The sequence below is a fragment of the Mus pahari genome, chromosome 18, assembly GCF_900095145.1.
Source record: "Mus pahari chromosome 18, PAHARI_EIJ_v1.1, whole genome shotgun sequence".
Taxonomy (NCBI): Eukaryota; Metazoa; Chordata; class Mammalia; order Rodentia; family Muridae; genus Mus; species Mus pahari.
The window spans coordinates 45,349,818-45,363,153 of NC_034607.1; positions in this window are offsets into that span (position 1 = coordinate 45,349,818).

Here is a 13,336-nt window from a genome sequence, read left to right on the forward strand (position 1 = left end):
AATGACAGCCATAGGAACTCTTCAGTTGGATCCTGTCTATATCTCTTTCTTGTTTGATTGCTGCTGGGGCCACCAGAACTACATGAAGCAGGTCCTAGAGGAAAAGCTTTCAAATACAGTGCTAGCTGCTGGCTTAGAAGCACAACTATTGCATTAGGCACATTCCCTCAAGAGCTAACTTGCAGAGATTTTATCATGAAAGATGTTTAGGTTTTGTCAAATTCTTCTGCATTTGCTGAGTCACATGGTAGTAGTCAGCCTTCATTCTGCTATGAGGATGATGCCCCTGTTGCTTGATTTGCATATGTTAACTACATCCCAAGGAAAAATCCCAGTTAGTCCTGTGAGAGATGTTCCCACCATGAACTTGCATCAGTTTGCCTGTATTTGATGGAGGAATTTCACATCTAGGCTCATCACTGACAGTGTTCTGCATTTTGTCTTCTTGTAATATGCTCTCAGACTTGGTATTAAGGTTTTGTGAAACAGGTCTGGAGTAATCCTTTATCTTTAATTATTTCAAAGACCTTGAGAAAGATTCGCATCGCCTTTTCTTTAGATGTTGTATAGAATTTCACCTTGATGCGATTCTGAGTTTTTCTTTAATGAGAGACTTACTTACTTACTAATTCTGTCCTCCACATTTGCTAATCAGTTTGTTTGAGCTTTCTATGTCTTCATGAGTCAGCTGTGGAAAGCCGTATCTTTCTAGGAATACATTCAATTATTTTATGTTATTTAACCATTGTGAAATTTTTCTTAGTAGCCTCTCTACTTTCACTTCTGATTTTATTAGAGTTTCCATTCCAGATCTGCTTTCCTTAGACACCTAAAATTTTGTTAATTTTACTTATATGTACATGTACATATACTTTAAAAACAATTAGCACAGTGGTTTTTAATAAGAATGGACCCCATAGGCTTATTTGTTTGAATACTTGTATGCAGTTAGTGGAACTCTTTGGGAAGGATTAGGAGGTACAGTCTTGTTGGAGGAGGTGTGTCAGTGGGCTTGAAGAAAAGCCCATGCCATTTCCAGTTCTCTATGTCTCTGCCTCGTGTGGATTATGATGTACATCCTCCGATTCTGCTCCAGCACCATGCCTGATGCCATGCTTCCCATCTCGATGCTCATGGATTCTAACCCTCTGAAACTGTAAGCAGAACCCCAAGAAACTTTTCTATAAGTTGCCTTGGTCCTGGTGTTGCTTCAAAGAAAAAGAAAATCAACTAAGACAAATAAATATCATGATTATCATTTTCATGGGTTGAACCAAGAGACTTGTATGTGCTAAGAAAGTAAAGAGCCTCAAGCCACATCTCTAATATTTTTAATTATACATATTATTTTTAATCATAATTACATCATTTTCTCATCCAAGCCCTCCTATATACTCCTCCTTGATCTTTGCCAAACTCATGTCCTCTTTTTTACCATTCCATGCATATACGTGTGTGTAGGTATATGTATGTGCGTATGTGTGTGTTTACATGTATATTCCTAAATTTTTAAATAACTCTTTGCTTCCTCACTCTTTTATACTTTTTGTACTAATTTTTCACCTGTTTTTGCTTATTCCTATCCGTCTAGGAACTTTGGGCTTAGGTTAAACTTCTCGTTCTATAAAGTGTCATGTTAGGTCCTTATCTGAGGCCATTCATTTTTGAAGTGTAGGTGTTATTTCTATGAACTTGCCTGTAGTAGCTGCTTCTGATGCATATGTTTCCATTGTGCCTGTTTAGGAAGCATTTGTGAACCCCAAAAGATCACCAAGGAGCCAATTCTAATGCAATCTCATTAGGATTTTTATTCAAGCTCGAGCCTGGGCTCACCACCACCACTGACGCAGCAGGATGGCAAGGCGAAGCCCACGCCCTCGAATCTAATGCTTGGGATACGTCTACTCTATAGGAGAGGGATTCCTGCCTTTACACAATAGTTATTCCATCCAGTCTCTTCCAATTTCCAAAGCAGGCATAAAAATAAACAAAATCAACCTTAGTTTAACAAATGCCAAAAGACCCATGGGATTGATAGATGGCTCATGCCAAAGTACAGTTGTGGAGGGCTATCTGGAGGTGGCTATCATCTGTGTTGATGTCTTATATTCTGCTTCCTTGAAAGTGCTTGCTAGTCATGTGATTGCTACCATAAATTAAGTCATGTCTGAGTTGATGTGTTGTAATGTTTTTCTTGCTTCCATGTACTTGAGCACATCAAAACATCACTGAAGGAATCAATGTTTTCAACGCCTAGTGCAAAGGCATTATCTAACAGGAGAGGTATGTGTCTGGTGTCTAGCTGATAATGCCTTCTAGAGAGGAGCGGGGTTCCAACAGCCATAGGAATGCTAGACTGCAGACATCAAGTGGGTAACTAATGGAGTGCAGGCTGTGAGATTTCCTTGGCTCTGTCTTTCACTCGTACCTCTACCGGTCACACTATCAGCTACCAGTGGAGCTACTGGGACCACAGGGGAGCAGTGTGCCTGGCAAAACAGAAGCGAATAAGACTAGAGGAACATAAGGTTTGCGGCAGTAGTTAGTTCTTTGGCAGGACAAATAGACTATGATAACCTCTTTCCAAGCTCTAACATGGCTTGTGCCAAAAACAAGATGCCAAGTGGGCAAAAGTGATAGACTTCTCAAGGGCCCCATCCAAGAACCCTCATAAACCCCTCTGAAACATGACTGCTCTTTTTTATCACCTCCAGACATGTTCAAGAGCCCTCCCCACACCCAGTGCTTGCTCTCTTCAGGCTGCAATCCAACTTGTAAAGCCTTGGCAAAGCACTAATGTGTGGGGTGTTGACTTAAAAGGGCCCATTCTCTCTATAAGCCACCTCCCCCCCCCCCAGGAGATGGCATCTTATCGAAAACAGCATGAGGATCCCAAATGTGATTTTTTTAATAGATTTAGTTGGTGTGATAAACGGCTCTTTCTGGGGACAGACATGTCAATAAGGCTATAGCTGTGATGTGAGATGCTGGGCAATCAAGTTAATAAAATTGCTCCATTGTGTTTTAAGAAGGAAAACGTATCTAATGAGGTAGTGTGTAGATGATCTAGTTCAGATCCCTAGAGGAGATTAGGAGGTGCAAGATTGGTGAGTAAGAGATTTATTGTGAAGTGAAGCCAGTAAAGCACAAAGGGAGAAACATGTTGGGCAGGAACACCTTAGACTATGATGATTGTCTAATACTGAAGGGTAAGGAGAGAGGAAGAGAAGTAGGGCAAAGGGCTCTCAGCCCAATCAGGAACAAACATTGTTCAACAGGGAAGTCCAACTGTGGTCACACATGACAACACCCGAGCATCTCCACCAAGCTCAGCCATTGTCTGGGGGCTTCAGTGCCACAGTAGTAAATCAGTTCTGTTGCTAAGGGTAGGACACAAGAGTACTGCCGATGGTTGCTGTCTTCTAACTACGTGTCATGCGGGGGGGGGGCTCAGATTTTCTCTTGAAGAGGATAGTGACCAAATGACAATCACAGTCAGGAAAAGCATAAAGAAAGAAAATGCTGAGATCCTCTAAACCCGCGCAGTAAGCCAAGATGCAATCGATGCTGAGTGAGGATTGTTAGACCCTCTCTAGCTAGAAGACAATTCACAAAGCTAACTGAATCTCAACGGCTTGGTTTCCTATCCCGTTTCCCACTATAACTCATGAACTCATTACTCTTAAATTCATCATAATGAATGTTGATGTTCCACTATGTATTGAGTACTACCCCCTGGTCTCTATTCACAAGGAGTTCCTGGTAAAGAATTAAGACACTAAAACAGTACTTGCTAAGGGCTGATGGAATTATATAATTATTGCAGGGGTCTAGGGGAAGGAAGGCAAAACTATGAAGTGATTGACACATTTATTTTTACCTTGGATGGGAGGCTTGCCATTTTCCTTCAAATACCACCAGTTCTAGAGTTTGTGCAATTGAGCTTTCTAGGTGGATTGAGGTAGTCGAACAATTGGTTAGAAATGATTGTCCCTGGGGCAGAGAATTTTCTGCTGGAGAAGTCAAGATCCTCGTTACTAACTTTAGACTATACTGGGATACTGCACATCCATTTTTAGGAAATGAAGCACACAGCCCACTCCAGCAAATCTGTATTTCTACTTCAAGTGGAGAAAGCAAGTTAGATTTCGGCTTTTGAATTACAAGCTCACAGATTCATAGACAAGATTGCCAACGTAGAATTCTAGAATACTACTTTTCCTGTGGCTTTTCTTTTGGTTACATAGACCCAAAGTCCCCGAATTTAAATCATGGACAAAGAAGTCTCATGCTCAATCAGCCTTTGATATGTAGTGCTCCAGAATGAGAATTTGTGCTAGGTTTTGGGAGGAGCGGTCATTTATAAAACATGGTCACTATTTTTAAAAGGCCATCAGTAGCAGGTCTTGGCAATTTCATTGCCCCTCTGTTGGTACTCTCCTTTCTTCTATAACCAACTGCGGGTACTTCTGAGAGCTCTAATCATTGCAAGGCAGAGTATTCAAGTCCAATTCTTCCACACACCTGATTACAATGCTGAGTACTACCAACTCCAGACTGCCTAACTGTTCAGACTACAGTATGGCTACCTCGATTGTCCCCACTGTCCTTATGTAGTATGGCTCAATCTTGCTTTAACCTTGCCTCAAGCCATTTACCCACCTAAGAATAATAATGAAAATTCCATTATCCTCACAGGTCTAGACTGGTATCGTAATCAGTCCATGTAAAATCCACATCACTGTGCTGTTATCTGCAGTGACTCAAGGATTGGTGGCATTCCTGGTCATACATGTCTTGATATGTTTTTATAAAGATTGGGGAGACAGACCCATCCTATATGAATAAAAGACTAACGTGCATAGGCAGGCTGACTTTCAACATGCAGCATAAAAAAAAAATTTATCAAGTGTGCCATATTTTATTGCAAAGTTCTCCCCTTTTCCCTGTCAATGGTGGATTAATAGGAACTCCTGTTTTCACTATCTTTTCTCTCGTTAGCCTGTAGTCTTTATATTTTAGCTACAAATCATTCCACTGGTAAAAGAGGCTCTGTTAAGAATCACATGCTTTGTCAAAAGCAAGCTTTACATTCTTCTTCTAATTGTTGCCTACTGAAAAGCCAGGTAGAAATTGGTTTGTTTTTACAATGAAGTCACCAACATAAATTTTCCAGGCTTAAGGCCATTTCAGCAAGCCAGCATGCTTGTATCAAGGATGGCTCCCCCAGTTCCCCTCTTCTTAAGGAAGAGACAAAGAGGGCGATTCCTTTTCATAAGCTCCAGTGCTGGGGGAGAGTCGTACACACATTTACCATAGCCACCACAGTGTAGATCAGTCGCCCTAGAGATCACAAAATATAGGTTCCAACTGAAGCTTACATCAAAAACAAGGAAAATGATTTGGATTTTTAAAATTCCCCTCTAGTCTCATCGATTTACTTCGTTTTCCTCCCAGGCTTTGACTTTCTGTTTATTTATTAGTTTTAACAGATGAGATAGAGATACTTTGGGTTAGAAAGAACCCAGTTCAAGTTGGAGAGAGAGGTAGTGGTAGCTGCCTGGTAACTACAGGCCCGGGCTTTGATTCCCAGGGTCTAGGCATAGAAGCACGCACCTACAATCCTAGAACTGGGAGGCTGAGACAGGCAGATCAAGACGTCAAGACCAGCATTGGCTACTTAGAGAGTTCATATAGCCTGGGCTATATGAACCACATAGCCTGGGCTATATGAACCACTGGAAAGAAGTAGAGAGGGGGTTTTGCACAGGGGGAATGAGTAGAAGGGAAAATGAAGGAAAGGGGAAGGAAGAAAGGGAGGGGGAAGGGAAAGGAAGGAAGAACAGGAATAGAGAAAAGACTGGTCAGGTTTGAAACCCCTCTTTCTCGGTTTGTGTAGTTTTTGGCCTCTCGCACGCTCTCCACCTATTTCCGCAGTTGTTATAGAGGAGGACTAACTTCATGATGTCATTAGAGGGACCCAACACTTATGGATGTTTCTGGCACAAAGGCACCGATTTTGACTCCCTTGACTAAAGTCACCTCTGAAGTGCATCTCACGGTGAGCAGCCCACTTCAGGCCTTGCATCATCCTCTTAGCTAGAATGCCTGCCTTAGGAACACCAGTTAGCTGCTATGACCATCTAAGCAGGTCTATGCTTAGGTCAAGCACACCTAACTTGAATCCAATGTTGGCTGGCCCATATTTGCCAGTAGAACCCAAGCTAATAGTGTTTAAAGGGATGAAGGCATTTATTTTCCCTATACTTCCTCTCCGTTTCCTGTATTTAATGGCCGGAAATGTTGTCAGTGGCTAAGTTTGTCATAAAACCTTCCTTTAGCCTCTCAAATATTGTCTACTGAATGCTACCTCTTCCTTGTCCTGTAGCCCTCTCTTCTCTCCAGCTTCTAATTTCCTGATAAAACAATGGCTGCCCTCCCCCCACATAGTCTGAAACTGGTCTGAAAAAAATTAAATGAGATGAACTGCCTGCATCACTCTATGACTAAGACACCCAAGTCTTCCCTACCCCATGATGAATTGTGTGCAAATTTCTCAGACTGCATTTCAACAGCTTCCCTGTTTGGCCCTGACTTCCTTGCCAAACTCATGGCTTGCTAGGAAGTAGCGTGAACTCAATCTCAGGCTATCTGTCCTTCTTGGCTCTCTTTGTTTTCACTCCTGTGTCTCAACTCCATTTCAAATTATCCTCGACTCCTTTCCATACATCAATCTTCATGCATCTTTCAATGGTCATTCCAAGGCCTCTGTGCTGCATTAGCTATCCATAGTAGGAAACTTCTGTGCACTTTGGACTCAGATGGGTCTCTGTCATTTATTAGTTATGAAATGGACAGCTCACTCATACACATTCCACATCTGCAACGTGAGGAGAGAGCCCCCACCAATCATGTTTTGGGGAGAATGAAATGAGATGAAATGTAGAGCCTACTAGTTTGCAAGTAGCAATCAATCACCAGATGGTGTCCATAATTTCATGTCTCTCATCATTATCTGTTCATCTGTAGTTCATCACCAGTCAGAGGCAAATGCTCCATAATTTGACCAGATTACATTCAGCTTGTGACCAACTGTGGAGATTTTGTGACGACTTCTATGGTGTCAGAATTTAAGACTAGGGAAACTGAGGTCATGTGAAAGTAGACAAATTGTAAATAGCGTTTCATTTATTAAAGCAGAACACTAAACTAAGAGATGCTAGCCATATTTTGTGTGTATCACGGCTTCCTGCTCTCTGTATTTCCTCATATTGTCTCGGTATCTCTGGAGTGGAGATAGTGCATCCCATTTACAATCCTTTATGCATTGGAAACCCTGCCCACGCAGAGTTAAAATGATGCCTAGGTGTTCTGTTTTCTTTGTAAGGGCCAGGGCCGGAGCCATCTTGTCTGTACTGGCTCCCCTACTCAAACATCTTCTGTCCTTAGATGTGGTGACATGGCCTTCCCTTCCCAGGAACCCTTGAAGAAAGGGACCTATGCTTGCTTGTTGTCCACAGGTGACCCATTATCATGACCCCTACCCTGCCCTGCCTTTGTTTCCCTCTTTTCTCCACACCAAGATATCACTGAACTGAATGAAGGGTTCAGCCCGTCATCACTGAAAGGCTCTGTTTTGTTTGTGATAATACACCCCAGCTCCCAAGGAGAGAAAGTCCATCAGCTGGGACAGGTCAAGCCACTCCCTCCCTAAAACTGCACAGATAGGACCCACTGCCCTGCAAAGGGACCGTATACCTTTTGGGCTTATCCTTCTTTCTCTTTCCCTCTTTCAGGCCAGAATCTATTTGATGCTTTGTTCCTTTAAAGATTCTTCTTTCCCCATTCCCCCCCCCCGCCCCCAGGAGCCTCTTTTTTCCTATAGGAATTACTTGGCTTTGGGCCCCAAGATTTGCAGTGATGGGTAGCTGGGGTGTGTCAGGCATTCTCTGGATGCCTCTAGCCTCCTCCTCAGTGACTGACTGCAGACTCCAGGAAGGGAGGGGAGCTGCTGTAGTCCTTTCAAAGGAAGAAACTTGGGACTTTGTGCTGAGCCGTCTTCTCTCAAATTTCTAAAAGTGGGCACTCTTCATCAGGGTGGTTTTTTATTTTTTCAATGACTCCTAACTAGTCTCCATTGATAATCCTTCTAGTCAGATGATATGACTCTTTTCATGAGTGTTTAGAGCCCTAAACTTCTCATACAATTATCTCTTTCATATGATACATGGGCAGTCAATGTATCATGTTTAAATTACTTGTCTTAAACACTACACCTACACTACTACAGAGGTAAAGGAAAATAGCAAGCCTCAGTTTACCTGGCAAATTTCATAGCTCTTCTACTACCCACAACATCTATTGGAAGGTACACATGATCTCAGAAAAGTAAATAAAAATAAGCTCACACCTAACAGAAGCTCTCATTAGGAGAGCAGGAAGACATTGCTGATATAACATTCACCGATGTATTATATAGCAAAGAGTGCTTTATTAGGATAGAAAGCTATTGAATGTGCTATTGTCTCCTCATGGATCGCCCCCATGTATACCTACCTCCCTTTATCTCTTCTGTAGCAGTCTTTATAGACACGGAGTCTTTATAGAGACTGCCTTTCTTAATTTTTGTTCTTTATTAGATATTTTCTTTATTTACATTTCAAATGTTATCCCCTTTCCTGGTCCCCCCCGAAAATCCCCTATCCCCTCACCCCTTTCCCTACTCACCAACCCACCCACTCCCACTTCCTGGCCCTGGCATTCCCCTACACTGTGGCATAGAGCCTTCACAGGACCAATGGCCTCTCCTCCCATTGATGACTGATTAGGCCATCCTCTGCTACATATGCAGCTAGAGCCGTGAGTCCCACCATGTGTTTTCTTTGATTGGTGGTTTAGTCCCAGGGAGCTCTGGGGGGACCATCCAGAGACTGGCCTACCTGGGGATCCATCCCATAGACAACCACCAAACTCAGACACTATTGTGGATGCCAACAAGAGTTTGCTGCCAGGAGCCTCCCGAGAGGCTCTTCCAATGCCTGACAAATACAGAAGTGGATGCTCACGGCCATCCATTGGATGGAGCACAGGGTCTCCAATGAAGGAGCTAGAGAAAGGACCCAAGGAGCTGGAGGGGTCTGCAGTCCCATAGGAGGAACAACAATATGAACTAACCAGAGCTGCCTTTCTTTCATACCTATATAAGTCATTTCGATTCAGGAAGCATTTGCTGAGAGCTGGTTACGGTTGGAAGGGGATCTCTGATCCGTGAAATCCACAGCCACTTTGGAATACATCAACCCACCTTTAGGTTTCTTGTTGTAAACTTCATTACCATGGCCACAGCCGGTCAAACTAAGGGGCGGACATATAACCAAAGACAGTGATGTTTTGGTTGCCAGCATCACAGAATCATACTAGTGAGACAATTTTGTCCTCCAGGAAAAGTCCACAGTGAGTGCAGTACAGAAGACCAGGGCTTCTCCTTGGGCCAGCTGGGATTAGAGATTAGAAACCAAAGATAGTAGCATGAAGAAGAGAACTTGAGTCCCTTAGATGGACTCAAATCACTGATGTTGATTTACTAATCCTGCTGCCCAGGTATCAAAGCTAGCACGTTGGTAGAAGGTGTTCCAGTGAGCCAACAAGATGCCTCAGCAGGTAACGGTGCTTGCAGTTAAATCTGAGAACCTGAGTTTGATACCTGAGACTCACAAAATGGAAGGAGAGAACAGATTGCCACCGTTGTCCTCTGACCCCGACATGTGTCAGCGCACATAACAACAACAAAAAAAAGATGTTCCAGTAGACATGAAGCTCAGCAAAATAGCTGCTGGAACAGCTTTGCCCATTATTTTGTATCCCATAGAGTACCTGTGATGAGCATCTTCCGTGGGAATGTGTTGCTATTGTTTGCATCCTAAAAGGATCTAACAGACAGTGTGCTGGTGTGCCCAGTGATGGGACATGGAGGTAAGCTTGGGATCTCTGTCTAAAGAGATAGATTGTAAGCAGAAATGCCATTCAAGTTAATGCTTCTGTGTCCTACATGGCTGTGGCAAATCAGCAATAAACTCAATGACTTATGCTAACACAAATTTATTCTTGAAAAGTTCTAGAAATTGGAAATCTCAAATCAGTTTTACCATGCTAAAGTCATGGTGTCACAAGGGCTGCATTTTTCTAGAAGCTTTAGGAAGTCCCATTTTCTTGCCCTTTCTAGACCCATCTTAGCACAAGAGTTCTTGACAACTATACCAGGTTTGAGGCCAAACATGCACACAAAAAGTTTTAGCAAAGTCTTTCTAATAAGTGAAAAATATCTCTTTTCTATGTTCTGTAATTTCTCCATCTTGGGATTCCAGAAGAGGAAGAGTAATGAGTCTGGTAAGCGTGTGGTCGGGGCGATGTTGCCCTGTTCTCTGTGTGAGTCTTGTAAACCGAATCCAGTTTGTACCTTTATCAAATAGCACTGGGGAAACAACCCTGCAACTTCTCATGCCTGAATGAGAGAGACCACAGTAATACATGCATAAATGCATTATATTCATAAAAATAAGTGATATATCATTGCCAGAAATGACAGAGGTTTGGAGGAGCAGAAACACCAAGTGACATTTTTTGGGCAAATGCCCAGATTGGGGGTTCCTGACCCCAACTGGAGTTGGAAATAGAGCGTGCATGAAAGAAAAACAGAATGTGTATAGCTCAGAATTAAAGTGTGTGCTGTACTGTTAAAAAAAAAAAAGAGGCTTCATTTAGTTTAATGAAGTTAATTTAAAAGTATGAGTGTTCATAAATGAGATGCTCAGAGGAAGTGACAATGTTCTTATTAAATCTTTTCCTGATACTAAAATGCTATCCTTGGCACTTAAGTAGGAGGTTGACTTTCACTGTTGCCAGTCACCTTCGTGTTCTTGAGATAAGCAACTTATAAAGAGGACAGTTTTATTTAGGCTCATTAATTCATAAGTCTGTGGTTGCTAAGGTTACTTTGAGCTTCTGGCAACACCACAGATCATGGGAAGAGCATGAGGCCGAGGAGAGAGACCGACCTGATCCAAGCATCCCTAATGGCCTAACTTCCTGCCGGCTACCTCTGAAAGGTCCATTTCCTCCCAATAGCACTGTACATGGTGCATGGGCACTAAATCTTTAACCTGTGAAACTTTGGGGCTCATTTAAGATCCAAGTCAATAGACAGAGGGAGGAAGATGGGGGAGAAAAGGGATGACCCAACTCAAAAGTTAAGACACTCAGATACCGGCATTGTCTCTGGCACTTTTGGAAAAGATTTGAGTTTTCATTGTTAGGAACTCACTAATGTGACACAAAATAAGTGTTCATTAGTGAGCTTATGTGTTATATAGGATTCAAAGTCTAAGGGGTTTGTGGGTGGGTGGATAATGGATGAGTAAAGGGGTAGAAGGATGTATAGATAACCATGTGAATGATTGCCCCCACTGGAAACTCTAGATCTGAGACAGAGGACAGTGTAACGTGGTCGGACTCAGGAAAGCATTGTTTGAATAACTTGATAACATTCATTTGCATCTTCTTTGGTTTATTTTCCGGGTTGTGTTTTCTTGAAACCCATAGGAACTGGGGTGATGTATGCGCGGGGTATCAAAAGATAACTTCCCTACCACTCAGTAACTCTCACAATGCCACTCTGCTTTCTTCTCTTCCTACCTTTGTCAATTTTAAGTGATTTAATTACTAACCAATGCTCCTTGCATTTCTTCACACACACATATCCTCCCCCACCCCCCACCCCCAGGAATCTATTTTCTCAGCTAATTATGGTGACTGTAATAAGAATCAGCAGAGGCTGGTCCGTGAATTACATTTGGCAACCTCTCAGTTCGTTAACAGCTTTACCTTAGAGGCGTGTTGTGACTGAATTGGCCGGGAGAACTCTCTCCTGAGCCTCACTCTGTGCGATTTTATTTAGCCCAGTCTACCCAGCCAGACTCACCCCTTCTCTCCCTCCTCCCCCTTCTTCCTACATGGAAGCCAAATCAAACTTCTCACCGCTACCCCTGGGACTGCTCATGCCTAGCAGCCCATGACTTTGCTCCCGTGGCTCCTTCTGCCTCAAGGATCCATTCCTTCTCTACACTTCCCATCTCCTGTCAGTCCTTGAAAAGACACAACTGGCAACATTGCAGTTGAGGAAACTCCCATGGACTCTTCCTGCCCCTCTCACCTATTACTAAGTATACTCTTTTGTACGTAACGCATTAGCCCAACTTTAAGCATATTCATAGGGGAAAATAGGAAATATACTGCATGCTTAACAAACAGGGCAAGTAACCAGCACCTGAAAAAGATCTCTAGTACAGATGAAAAGTCAGAGGCCCTGCAATAAAAGGACCAAATGGGGATTAAGGGATAATACCACCAAAAGTTGTGAAGTAAATAACCAAGGATGAGCTTTGTCCAATCTGCCAGAGATGTTCTTCTTTGTTGCAGCTGAATTTGTAGCCTAGATCACATTTACTTGGGGTGTAAACACATTCCAGGGCCCAGAAGATGATCCTCCTACATCCACCATGACTCTTGAAGATTCAATCAGAGCTCCAGGGAAAGGGGCACTCAAGAAAGTAGTCACATTTACCCTGGACATCAAGGGGATGGCATCCTTTATGGCCAGCTCAATTTTGTTCCCTCCAGGAAGATGATGGTATCATGGTCAATAGAGTGACCCCATGCTAACAGTGGATACATCAAGGTCACCTAGAATAGGGCTACTCATCTCTCCATCCCACCTACCGCCAGATAACTTCCTAGTTTGTGTCAAGCTAACAAAACCTAACCAGCACAGGACATATTAAATACACTGCAAAGCAGAGATTGGTGTGTTTCTCAGTTGAAGGGGTGTTGATTTTCAGTCAAGGCCCTTCATCACAAACCTAGATTTTAACAGTGACATTCATTCACAGGAGTTTGAGCTCTGAAAGTGAGCCATCAGAGAAACTGCCTGCAAGGTGTAATGACAGAGACATTCCAGGCTCTAAGACCAACATAGCAGAGCTGCTGGAATCCATCCCGATTTCCTCACAGATAGCAAAGACAGTTTCTCCAGGTTTCTGCATTGAGCTCTTACTCTGGCTTCCCTGGATGATGGAGTGTAACCTGTGAGACAAATAATAATACCTGCAGTGGTTTGATTATGCACAGTTCCTGGAGGGCTCTGGTCCTCTCTAGCATTTTGTAACGCCCCCTGTCATATTTGAATAAACCATTTTCCTGCTTAAACTGACCAGAATGGATTCTGTTTTGGCAACTTAGAGCCCTTACCAATAAACACCCAGTCTTATTGGGAACAGAAAAC